The 13,180-nt window shown below is 42.8% G+C and overlaps 1 protein-coding gene and 1 long non-coding RNA gene across 2 annotated transcripts in view; one reads left to right on the top strand and one right to left on the bottom strand.

Moving 5' to 3' along the window:
- Positions 1-5,818, top strand: part of LOC116903990 — a 133,031-nt gene extending 127,213 nt beyond the window's left edge. The window contains exon 4 of the long non-coding RNA XR_004388321.1: positions 5,753-5,818. This is a non-coding gene — a long non-coding RNA (uncharacterized LOC116903990). The remainder of the gene's footprint in view (positions 1-5,752) is intronic.
- Plxna4 (plexin A4) overlaps positions 1-13,180 on the bottom strand; it is a 440,342-nt gene that overhangs the window by 140,303 nt on the left and 286,859 nt on the right. The window lies entirely within an intron of this gene.

Below are 13,180 nucleotides of genomic sequence, written 5' to 3'. Positions count from 1 at the left end.
GGATTTTCATTTGATGAGTTTAACTCAGGGTCTATTTGGGCTTGTCTTTTGTACTCCTTAAGAGCCTATTTCATGTTAGTCCTTCCCGCCCCCTCAAATCAGTGCTTAGCATTATTTTAGCATTCAGTTAAATGAATGAACCAAATGCTTATTGGGAATCTGCAAGGAATGAAAGGCTAAGCAGATCCCACAATGGGGGGTAGGTGGGGCAGGTATGTAAGGGATGTAAGACAAACAGGAGACCCAGGCTGGGCCCTGGAGGAACATGCAGCTTAGGGTCTGTGCATCAGAAGCCAGTGTGGAATTTCCTCGGGGATATGACACACAGAGTGTCCTGGACAGATGATCAAAGCAGGAACTCAGGAGGGAGGCTACATATCATGTGATTGAGAAGAAGATAGGGAACTGTTAGCAGCATATGCTTTATGTGTTCAGGCCTTTCTCTGCAATAAACACATAACCTCCCAGTGGATGAAGACCCTGTTACAGACTTCATTCTACTATTTATATTTACCCGTAAGGCAGGAAAAGCCATATTGCTTTATATTAAAGATAGCTTATATTTTAGACTTCGTTTAAATTATGCCACCCTGCTTCTGTGGTAAGTAGAGCCACATAGTATATGTAAATGAATGGGGATGACCAAGCTACAAGGAAATTTCACTCACAAAAGCAGGTGTTTGGACAAATTTGTGCCATCCCAAGCCAGCTCCTCTAATAGATGAACTGCTCAGTACATACTGAATTGAGTTGAAAGGCTACCACCAAATGACAGTGAATCTCACTTGAAAGAAAGATCAGACCAGACTCAACAGAGTAAACAGGTGCAGAACCTGTTAATGAGAGCGATTTTCTAGGCAGAAAGATTCCCATGCTACATGTACCATACAAGTTATTGGGTAAACACAAAGTAAGCAACAGGTCTCTTATGTGCCATGCACAGTCTGGAATCTCCTCTGGTATGCAAGAGGTTCACAAGACCCTCCCACCCCAACCCCCATAGTGGCACAAAACCCCAGGAACAGTTAAGAAAAAGGCTTTCTCTTTTCATGTCAAGTTTTAGTGTGATAACCAAGGGCCTGTGTGGCAAGATTCTTGTAATCAATGTGGCTGGGTGGGATAGGGGACTATTGAGTTCTCTCTCTCTCTCTCTCTCTCTCTCTCTCTCTCTCTCTCTCTCTCTCTCTCTCTCTCTCTCTCTCTCCAGTATGTTTAATCAGGGATTTTCTGTTCATCCTCTAGTAGATTTCTTTTTCACAGCAGAATAAACTCTAAATTCCAGGGGTCAACTGAGTGCCTGCTGCCAGTCCATGCATGGCCAGAATTCCTTTTCAGTGGCACCAGTCAATGCCAAGTAGTTAATAATGACCAGCCTCTTTGCTAATGGCCTAAGGCAGGGGTCTTCAAGGAGGTAGAGGCTCTAGCAGAGAGACTTGCAGTTCTATGGGGGGACAATGATTGGCAGGATGCACCTCTGCTGGCCACTTTCAAGGGCATATGTCACTCATGCTCATGTGTTTAGAAAGGTAGTAATTAGTTTTTTCCTGTTCAGTGCACATGGTGAATGCAGCAGAATTTGGCATTTGGAGAACTATCAGATTCTGTGCCCCTCTTCCTGGCTTGCCCCAGCTTTATGTCTACAACTAAGAAATAACAAGACTGAAAGGCTGTTTGAGGGTGGTGAGGGTTCATCTCCCATAGAAACAAATGAGACTTTCAAGTGTCAAGGCAAGGAGAGGAGAATGTACAGTAAGTGTTCATCATTGCTAGGCTGACTGTGTCTCAGACCGCATAGCATCGCTTGCAAACTGCAAATGGTAATCACAAGCACTAAATTGGAAGCTCCTAGAGGGCCAACATGTCTTGTACATCTGTGGCTATTCCTACTGTGGAGACCTGCACAGAATTGTGGGAACAAAGACTTCCTAAGCTGTGCAGCGTGATGTGGTACACCTTCCCAACTGGAGAATGTTGCCGCACTGTGACAGGCTATAATTATGTATCTTTATTGATACTACCAGCCAGTAGAACAGCTGGAAAATGTCTGGAATAGACTGAGTTCCCAGGCATTGGTCTCCTGAGGTCCTAAGGAGTCCTCCATTTCTTTACAGAGATGTAGAAATTCACTTGTTTTCCACCTGGGCCTTCATGTGGTAACAGCTTAGAAAATATTGATCTGGTTCACGAATGAAAGGAGACTCAGAAGTCCTGAACAAAGACTTGAGTCCTGTCTACCACTTGACTGATTGATTACCCAATTCCTTATGGCCCTACTCCATGGCTATCTATGAAAACATCCACAGAGGGTTGTTCAAGCCCAATTGCAGAGATTAAGAAATCACCTGAATAAAAATGAATGGGAAGACATAAAATGACATTATCATGGCTAGAAATGTGAGATGAACATTCAGAACCAGGGGCAATGGGATGGCAAGACAGGTAAGGCATCCTCTCTGGACCACATCTTTCATTCCGACAGTGGCTCATGCAAGAGTCACTTTGTTTTGTTTTACATTGTTATTTGGGACAAATCGCCATGTTCCTAGACAGTAAAACAAATAGTACTTACCCTCACTATGTTTGATAGACACCATTTTATTTTATTCCATTTAAAACAAAATTCTGGTCATGACCCTTTAAATTGATTTCATGACCCACCAAATGGATTCCGTGACCTACTAATGTGTCATGACCGGCAGCTTGAAAAAACACTGACCTGACCCTATAGAGGCTCTGTCTCTCTCCTCTGGGAGGGAGTAGAAGAAGGAAAGTGAAGGTAAAGATGAAGAGGATAGGGGTTGGAAGATGGAGATAAAAGAAGGATGGTGAGATAACATAAGATGGGACAAGGCCAAAAATGGGAAGAAAGAATTGAATAGGAAACTGGAGAGCTAGCAAGAAAGGGTAGCCTTGGCTTGATAAAGGTCTTAGACTGATAGATACCCTGTACTGATATGTGGGGCTAGGGAACTGTGGAAGATATGGGGAGCCAGCCTGGAGCAAGAGTAGGGTTGAGGCATATCCTGAGATCAACAGGAGCAAGACTGTTCCCTCAATGCCACAGGTCTGTCCTCCAACCTTTGCCACTTGGAGGAGGTATGTAACCAGGCAACCAAGATGAACTCTCTTTCCTTATAAGGTTATGTCCAGCAATATCTGAAATCCACCCCCCCCATGCATAAGAGGCATCCTCAACTCCCTAACACTAGCCAATGATGTGTACTCTTCTGGAAGACTCCTACCCAATTAAATGAGCTATCTCTCTGAAGTCTGCCTCCCAAGACAGTCTGTTGTCCTTGAGCTCACAGGTTGCCTGAGATCTCTAGCCTTACAGTCCCTCTCCCTCACCCCTTTTCTCAGGATCCACCTTCTGTGACCACAGTTTTCTCCTCCTTTAAGGCTCAGGAAGTGGGTATGGAGACATTGATAGATCCCTGGTTGATAGACTCATCTTGGTGGCCACTACCCTCAAGTTTCAGAGGTAATTCTGGTCACAATCTTCCCACCACTGTATCTGGACATGAGTGTGGCAGCCTCATCAAATTCCTTCTTACTGCTCCAAGAGAGAATTTCCCATAGATTGCTCACAGCTATGGGCTATACAAAGGGTTAGAAGGCACAGGACACATACTCAGCAAGAAGGAAGCTAGCCACACTTTCCCCTTCACTCTGATTCAAAGCAGGCTCTACAAATATCTGAATAGGGGGAGTAAAGAGCAAGCCTTGGTATCAAGGAGATAGGGAAGAAGGCCAATAGGGTTATGAACATTAGAGAGAATAGTTTAGAATGAAGCTACAGATGAATCAGCAGCCATGGTTGCAGTGAGCAGAAGAAGCTCTGAGTGAGTGACATTCTAAGGAATCATTGACCTGGGCATAGCCATTGGAGGGACTACGGCCTGGGATCCATGGAGTACCAACAAAAATTTTCTGCAAATGGCTCAGGCTCAGAATTGTCAAAGCCTTCTTCTCTGGTCTAAGTATGACTGTTTACCAACAATTGACCAGTGTGTGCAAGAACTAGCAATTGCAGGTTCCTCCCCCTGATGTTTCCACCCTGATACAACTCACCCACAGAGGCCCGCTGCTCCAATCCAGGTTCTAGACCCAAGCTGCAGTGCTCAGTACATGGTCAGAGGTCTCTAAATGGCTTTGCAAACTTCTTAGTCAAGCTTTTTTAAACTATTTATAAAGAACATATATTCAGCTTGTTAGATCATTATATTAATAGATCTATTAACAATTAGAAGGTAAAGAAATGAGATAGACATCACATAAATGGATAAAGAAAATGAGGTATATTCAAGCAAAAAGTAGAATGGAAATTGTGTAATTTTGGGGAAATTGGGTAATGAGTGAAACTGGGTTTATCAAGCTAAGAAAAAAGAAAGAACCAGATCCAGAAAGACAAGGACAAATATTAGTTTCTCTTACATGTGGAATCTAATTTTAAAAAGCATATAAAGTACGTGTGTGTGTGTGTGTGTGTGTGTGTGTGTGTGTGTGTGTGTGTATTATATATGGCCTATTTGATATGGGAAGCAGAATAACAATGGGATGTGGCAAAGAATAACTCGATAGCTGGAGGGAAAGACACATCCTGAACGATCGTTGTCCTGTAAAGAACCTAGGTTTAAATATATATTTAGATGTTTAGGATTTACATATGTATCTAGATTTTTGAACACCACCATGAAAACAGAAGGGGGACTGTTTGGAGAGATGAAGGGGGCCAGCATGACAGGGCAAAGTAAAACGGGGGATAATGGCAGCAAACAGGAGCAAAGCGCCTGCCGCACGTGTGTGAAAATACCATGAGAAAGCCTAGCCTTGGCTCTGGACAGCCCGTGGATAAGAGCACTTGCTGTAAAAGCAGGAGAACCTGAATTCAGACTTTAGCACCTAAGTTATAAAGCCAGGAATCACCATGTGTGTTCTTGTAACCCCAGTGCCACAGGAGGATGACTGGAGCTCTCTGACTATTGGACTAGCTCCAAGGATAGTGAAAAATCTCTTCTTTAAGATGTGATAGGACATGTCTTAGTTAGGTTTCTATTACTGTGATAAAACACCATGAACAAGGAGTTGTAGAGGAAAGGATTTATTTGGCTTGCATTTCCACATTGCTGTTGTGTCAAGCTGCCATAACCAAACAGACCAGGGAAGAATATCCAATATCCTTCACTGGCCTCCATTCATGCACATACAGCATGTACACCTGCAATCATATGTGTGCACAAACCGCACACACACATATTGCACCTGCACACATAAACATTCATTCCACACAAAGGAAAAACTATTTTATACATTTAATAATTTAAAGCTAATATAAAAGTTAGGACATGAGATAAGGAAATGACAGGTCTGGGCACATACCACAGTGGTAGGGCACTTGCTTGGCATTAGCCAGAGCCAGGATTCTATTCATGGAGTCACCACCACTGAAAATAATCTCCATAAAGGTAAAATTGCATCATAATCTTTGCTTTATTAACAAATAATAAAAACGTCTTGCTATCACCAAGAAAATTCTTATTAATACTAGTAGCAATGATGTTTTAGCATTCCTTTTTTTAAATCTTCATTTGGCATTTAATGATACAGAAACCCAACCCTGAGTTTCAATACATATTCAGTAGTTTTTATCAATGGCTACCACATGAGGAAGGACACCCCATAGAGAAACAGAGATGCAGACGTGGGCTTTGCTGGCTAATGCTTAACTCAAGGTAATTATTTATTGTTTCAGGTCCATGAACCAATTACGTGCAGATTGGTGTTGGAGGTCGGCTACTAGATCTGCCTTCCCTGGTGTCAGTCAGCTTTCTTAGGACTCATAGGACGGTGCTGAGTTTTTACACATATCTTAGCAGTGAGCTGAGTACTCTGAAGTTTTGCATCTGGAAGACTTTTAAGCAGCTAGAAGGTTTTGTGACTACGTTTTCAAAGTTTTTCGGTATAAATTTTTCAAGTGGCACACTCATTATCTGCACCAAAACATACCATGATAAAACATATTCCAAACAGTCTTCCCCCACCGGGGTCTCTCCACCCACCCTCTCTATCTGCAAGTACTGACTTCCCTACTCGCTGTTACTATGTTACCTTTATACTGAAGGGTAAGATGAAATGCTTATTTTCTTCAAAGTTATCAGAAAAGTGGCATTTTCTGACAGCTGCTTGTCAGAACTGAAAAGGTCAATGAACGAGGAACATTTTGGTTCTTTTAAAAGAAAACTGCTTAATTAAATTTCCCAAAGTGGCACATGTCTGTGTTGCATAAAAAATAATATAAGTGAATAAATAAGTCAAAGTCCCTTCTAGAGGACTGTAAAAATACCATAAAAATGTTGTCTAAAGGTTTGTGTTTATGATGTTCGTAATGTCTGTCCCAAATAAACTACAAATCCATTGTATTATGTAACAGGACCATCTAGAAAGAGTGCTGGTGTTATTCTCCCCAAACTGTGATGCCCACAGAGCTCCATGCTTTACAATAGTCAATGGCTGCTATAGGATGAGCAGGCATGAGAGATACAGGCTCAGGAGTGGGGATGGAGCGAGTATCAACTACATGTGAAATACAAATTAGGCCAAATTTCTTGCTTTAAAAAGAAAACGTAAAAGGAAATAACAATTAATGAAAACAGAGGCCATGGGAGGGTTTTGGAGGGAGGAGAGAGAAAGCTTATAATTATATTATAATCTCAAAAGTAAAAATAAGGAAGTAAAAGTGGTAAGACTTTCTTCCCTCACACCATTAGATTGTGTTTTCAGTGCCTTTAAGTATTAAAATGCAATTTTGGAGTACTATGACAGAGGTAAGGGATGGCTCAGAGATTAAAAGTACTGGCTGCTCTTCCAGAGGACAAGGGTTCAATTCCCAGCCCTCCTATGATGGTTCACAACCATCTGTAACTCAGAGGACTTAATGTCCTCTCGGGCCTCTATGGTCACCAGGCATACACATGGTACATAGGCATACCCTCAAACAAAACACAGACATGCATAAAGGAATAATTTCTATCCATAAAAATAGTATGTTTTAAAAGATCAGAAAATGTGAATCTAGATGTTTTAGAGTCTCTGATATTTCCGTAAGAACATAATATGTACACAAATTCCTCCAGATCATTGAATTTTAGGGTCCTGGATGGCCTATGTTTTGGTGTGAACTGTTAGAGGTACGCATTTGATGATAAACAATGGTCTCTAACCTAAAAGCCATCTGATCAGAAAATGTGAATCTAGATGTTTTAGAGTCTCTGATATTTCCGTAAGAACATAATATGTACACAAATTCCTCTAGATCATTGAATTTTAGGGTCCTGGATGGCCTATGTGTTGGTGTGAACTGTTAGAGGTACGCATTTGATGATAAACAATGGTCTCTAACCTAAAAGCCATCTGAGAAGCTGCAACTCCCTGTTAGAACTGTGTCGATTAGTGGAGAGCATAGGTTGGAGGGAGAATTGCAATAGTTTCAATTAAATGAATAAATTTTAGAAAGAGATGCTGAGTAATAGACTGAAGTTGAAGGTTGCGCTCAAGATGCAGGGAGCTTAAGCTGCAGAGACCTGTGAGATGCTGGAGGCCTGATTGGTCCAGATGTTAGTTAGCTGGAAGGGGCATCTCTGTCCAACTGTATGGGGGGTGGGGGACTTGAGGATCTGCTGAAAAGAATTTTTATTCCCCCAGATCACCAGTGCTGTGATCTGAAAGTCTGCCTGTGCCAAGAGAGAGAAGAGCATAAGGAATGAGCAGAGCCAAGGTCAGAGCCAGGGAAAGCAGACAGAGACAAGGGAGCGGAAAGTTAGGAGCTGGGAAAAGAGGATTGAGTCTTCCCTACCAAGGGTCCATCAATACACCCTCAGATCTCAGGGCTCCTGGCTAATTGAGTGCTGAGGCCAAACAGATTTGAGTGACATCGTCTCCCATATGGTCAGCATAGCTTGCAGATTCGTAATACCAACCTATTAAACATTCAAGAAATGTTTCTGTGGAGTTCTCTACTCAACTCAGATTTCCCCAGATGCATCTGATGAAAGAAACTTTCTTTTCTGCTCCTTAGCTCCAAGAAGTGAACTCTGGGAAACGCCAGATTGACAGCTGCTGAACCCTGTACCCGGGCAGGACTTGTGGGCAAGCTTGCTTACACATGTAGGGTCCTTTGTGCCCAAGACCCTGCATTTTAACAAGGACTATGTAGCTCCAGGTCTTATGGGCAGGGGAGTAGAGTTTATGAAGGCAACCTCGAGTACAAGCGGTAAACTGAGTCACAGGCTTATGTATCTCAGGGAAGTGAGGTTGGCACTGTACAACCAATAGTGTGTCTGAAGAGTCCTTGGTACCACTGACTCAGGCTGTGAGGAAGTTACCTGTCTGCTTTCAATTATTCGTGGTGCTCAAAACCACCAAGCCTAAAATAAATTCAAAGGCTAGACAATGTATTTATTAAGTACCTAAGATTTCTTGTTTCTTTCCAATGGAACTCCAGGGCCAGTTAATCAGAATTCATAGAATTTCACTACTTCCCATCAAAGAGGATAGGGAGAGAAAGGCTTAGGAATGTGTATTAGCTTTCCAAACATGGAGCTTTGGGTAAGGAAGTGAGTCACCTAGCATCCTCCACAGACCCAATAGACCCAGGGATATCTCATGAGTTTCAGTCTCCAGACCAGCTTCCTTGTAACAGAGAAGATAATGTATCCTGCTGATAACTGTCATTTCTCTTTTTGATATAAAAATGCCCCCTCCCAAAGCTCATGTTTTGATGAGCTTGGTCCCCAATACAGCAGTGTTCAGATGTGTGGCCCCTGATTAGGACTATGATCTCATAGACTCATAGCAATAGGCAAATAGATGAGAGCAGAAATGTTAGCTGGGAGAGAAAGGTCATAGGAGCAAGGACTTCTTCTCCTTCTTCTTCTTCCTCTTCTTCTTTTTCAGGTTTATTTATTATGTAGCCTTCTGCCTGCATGTATACCTACAGCCCAGAAGAGGGTACCAGATCTCATTATAGTTTGTTATAAGCTGTTGCTGGGAATTGAACTCAGGACCTCTGAAAGATCAGCCAGTGATCTTAACCCCTGAGTCATCTCTCCAAATAAGGAGCAGGCAATCTTAATTGATATTTCTCATCCCTGCTTCTTCTCCATTCACCAAACTTCCTTACGAACTACCATGAAGTGAACCTCTTTGCTTTACTATTCCCTAACATCGTGTTCTTCATAGACAGAGTCCAAGAGAAACTATGAATGGAAACCAGTAGTATTGTGAGTCTAAATAATTTTCCCACCTTAAGTTGATTTCTGCAGGTTTTTTGTCATAGCAGCAGAAAGTTCACTAACACCCAAGCCCAAACCTACCGAAAATCTGGGTAATCCCACCAGAACAGGAGGTGAGCCAGTAGACAATCAGCCCAAGGCCCTGTGTTCCCACATGGTGGTGTCCCTTGTGATGCTTTCCAGAGCATTCCAGCTGGTTGTCTTTAAGAATGGCACCTCAAGTGAACCAAAGTATCAGGATGACGACACCAAATTAAGAAGAGTGACTGTCAGGGCAATTGCCAGAGACAGATGCTTAATGGAGCTCAGAAGTGGAGAGAGAGCTGTCAACACCTGTCCTAGTCACCAGCCCTGATGGCTGATCTTGATTGTCAACATGATAGCATCTTGAACTTCTGATGCCTTTGAGTCTATCTTCCAAGGCATTTCCAGGAAGGATTAACTGAAGGGAAGGGACCCTTCCCAAGGGTGGACGGTTCCTTCTGATTGTTTATAAGGAGGTGTGAGGAGCACAGTAGTTTTGCTTGACTGCTTGCCTTAGCTTCTTGCTGGTGAACATTTCCATCTCCACTGCTGCTATTGCCGTTACTGTCCTTCACAGATGTCTGGCTTCAGTCTCTTTGGTCTTCATTCTGAACTGAAGATCAACAACTTGCTATGGAATTTCTGGACCTTCCTCACCAGATTGGAATGGCTGAGGGAGGACTGAACTGTGGCTTTATTCTCAGCCTCTCCATGATACAGGTGGCCATTGGTTTAATCACTCTCTATCATGTAAGCCATTTTAGCAATTCTCCTTTATATAAACATGCATATGCATGCTATACTCCTTTACAGAACCTGCCTATTATATAAACATTTATAATTCTCACCTCATCTGTTTTCACATTCCTCCCTTGTCTGCCAGTGCTCTGCCTTTATATAGCATCTTGTTCCAAGACAGAGGGAAGGAGAATAGGCCATGTTCCCATCTATCCTAAATGTCCTAGAAGATGAGGCACAAGAATCTCCTTTCGGCTGTGGTTACAGCTGTGAATTAGCATTGCTTCCCACAAGCCCATGTTTTAAATACTTGTTCTCTAGCTGGTGGTACTTTTGGAAGGACATGGAAACCAGGAGGTGGAGTTTAGCTGGAGAATTAGGCCATTGAGGTAAGTCCTTGGGTAGATTCATTATCCTCTTTACTTCCCACCACCCTGTTTCCTGGTCCTCCATAAAGTGAGTAGCTCTTCTCCACCACATATTGCTGCTGGCATGATGCCATGTCTAAACATAGAGAACTCGATGAACCTAGACTGAGCTCTGTCAAGTGTTTGGCCATAGAGGTAAAAACTCTATAGCTACTCTGCACTAGTGAAAACTAATATAGTTCCTTAGTCTTAGATGAAGTTTATCTAAGAATCCAATGAGGCTGGACTCAAATGTATTAAAATGCTTTCTCTAGAGTGGGAAGAAGAAAAATAAAAGAATATCCACAAGCCTCTATTCAGGTGACATGGCTTTGTCTAATTAAAACAGGAGACCAAGACTCAATACCCTAGAAAGTATTGCTCAGCAATGTGAAGAAGGACTGTACCTTGGAATTTCCCAGGGGATTTTGAAGGAGGCAAGGCTCTTAGATAGTGGTTGGTATCGGAAATTGAACCAGGCTTTAGCCTCAGGCTGAAGTTTGATTAGGAGTCCCAGCCCCCAACAATACAGCTTCTGATAGTAATGTTCTGATAGGATGAACGAGAATGGTAGCTCAGCCATTAAAAGCTAAGGCTTGCAACCAAAACAGCAAGAACCCAGATAATAAACGACTTGAACAGTTTGCTCTGGGCAGCAGAGTCTGTGGGCCTAGGTGAAAAGTCAAGTTCATAGTCTATTTATGAACCCCCATGGACTCTAGCTCATACACACTTCTGCCTTCCGATTACTTCTTTGAATAGTCCAGGAGCCCAAATTTATTATAAAAGACGCTACCAAAGTCATCATATTTAGGTGCTAAAGATTTTTCTGCTACATGATTGGCTATTTAGAAGCACATGTTTGGAATGTATAAGGGGAAGGAATGCTTCTCTTCCTGTCTCTGAGATGGTAAAGTTGGCATTGAGTGGGATTCTGTGTAATCAAGATACCTCAGATGTTGCAAAAGGGCTCTAGTTCCAACTGTACCTGGCTAAGACCAACAGAGACCAAATTAAGGGACCTTCTTACCCCAGAAGAAGGGGTGGATCTTTATCTAACCACTTTCACCAGACCATCTTGCTTCACCAACCCTTGGGGCTCTTCTTACATTCTAAGGTATGTTCTGAAAGTACAGTGCATAGCTTCCCTGCTGAAAAGCCAACATGACAGACAGTATTGCTTACTACTGTAAAGAACTTAGTTCCTCCTGAGAAGAGACCTGGGGAAGAATCTACCATAGAAGCTGAATCTGTCTTACAGCCTGGCTCTTGCTTCAGCTGATTGTGTGGGTCTGGAAATGCTGCCCACTAATCCTGGGCAGGAAGCAGGCAGGAGGAGAGTGTTTGGTCAGAGAAGTCTTTGGGAATGTTTCCATTTCAAGGGCAAGGGCACAAAGGGAAATGCAAGATGTCAGCAAAGAGACAGTAGGAAATTTGGGGAGAAAGCTGCCTCTTCTGCTCCCTGAAGCTCAGAAATTGTTAAATGGAGACATTCTTCATTGATTGAGAAGCAAGAGGGAAGAGAGAAGGTTTCAGCAATGACACACTGGAGCCTTTGGGATCCATTACAGACCAATGGAAAGGCTCTGTCCTGAGTGAGCCTGGGTGAATTGCTGCAACAGCTTTTCTCTTTGTGAATGCCTGAGGTGGCTCATCTCCATGTCACTCACTTTGCAGCCTCCATTTCAAGTTCACACTCCCAGGAGCTATCAAACACAGCCCAGTCTGGGTGCCAGGAGCAAATGTCCAAACCAGCTTGTCACAGTGTCAAGCATCCAGACAAACCAGAACTGACAACTTGGTCCTCCACAGGAATGAAAAGGACGATGGAGCGATAGTGACGGCATCACTGTCAAACAGCCCTCAGGTGAGAGCATCCTGGAGACCCAGTGCTGATAGAGTGAGGACCACTTCTACAGAAGTGGTCACCTCCAACAAGACAAGACAACACAAAACAAAATAAAATGCCTATCTCCACTTTACATAATACCATTTTCTACTGAATTAGTGTCCAAGATTGTCACACTTAATATCAGTTTCAAGATTGTGACAGCTCATATCAGCTATACTCAGAATACCTCCAGGGACACTGAGGCACAAAATAAAATGGCCATAAATTGTGATATGGGAGATATTTTGGAGCCCCGAGTGTCATAGACCTTTTTTTTTAATCTTTTATTTTATTTGGTGTACGGGTATTTTGTTACATGAACTTCTGTATACCACATGTGCTTAGTGTCTGTGAAGTCCAGATGAGGGTGTTGGATCCCCTGGGACTGGGGTTATAGGTAGGTGGTTGTGAGCTTCCATGTGGATGCTGCCAATGAACCCACGTCCTCTGCAAGAGGAGCTGTTGTTCTTGACCTCTGGGTCATCTCTCCAGACCCACAGACCATTCTCAAGCTACAATCCCCCTTTCTCCTTGAACCATGTTTCCCTCAGAAACTCTCAGTGTGGCAAACATCACAATAAAAAGATCCCCTCTTGCCATTTACCTCCTTCAGGACACCTTAACCATCTCTCCATCTTAAAAGTCAAGCAAAGAATCTTAAAATGAACAAACAAATGAAACCCCATAAGACAGAGAAGGGGGAAAGAGCATGAACGAGCTGCCTGTCTTTACGCTTTTGGAGGCTTCCTCTTCTCAGGCTTCCTTTTCTGAACACTCAGACCACAGCCTTTGCTCCTACTGGGTCTAAGAGGCTACACCTTTGCTTCATT

This window comes from Rattus rattus, chromosome 6 (genome assembly GCF_011064425.1).
Source record: "Rattus rattus isolate New Zealand chromosome 6, Rrattus_CSIRO_v1, whole genome shotgun sequence".
In the NCBI taxonomy this organism is placed as follows: Eukaryota; Metazoa; Chordata; class Mammalia; order Rodentia; family Muridae; genus Rattus; species Rattus rattus.
Note: the sequence above shows the minus strand (reverse complement) of the source record. Positions and strands in the feature narration are given on the sequence as shown.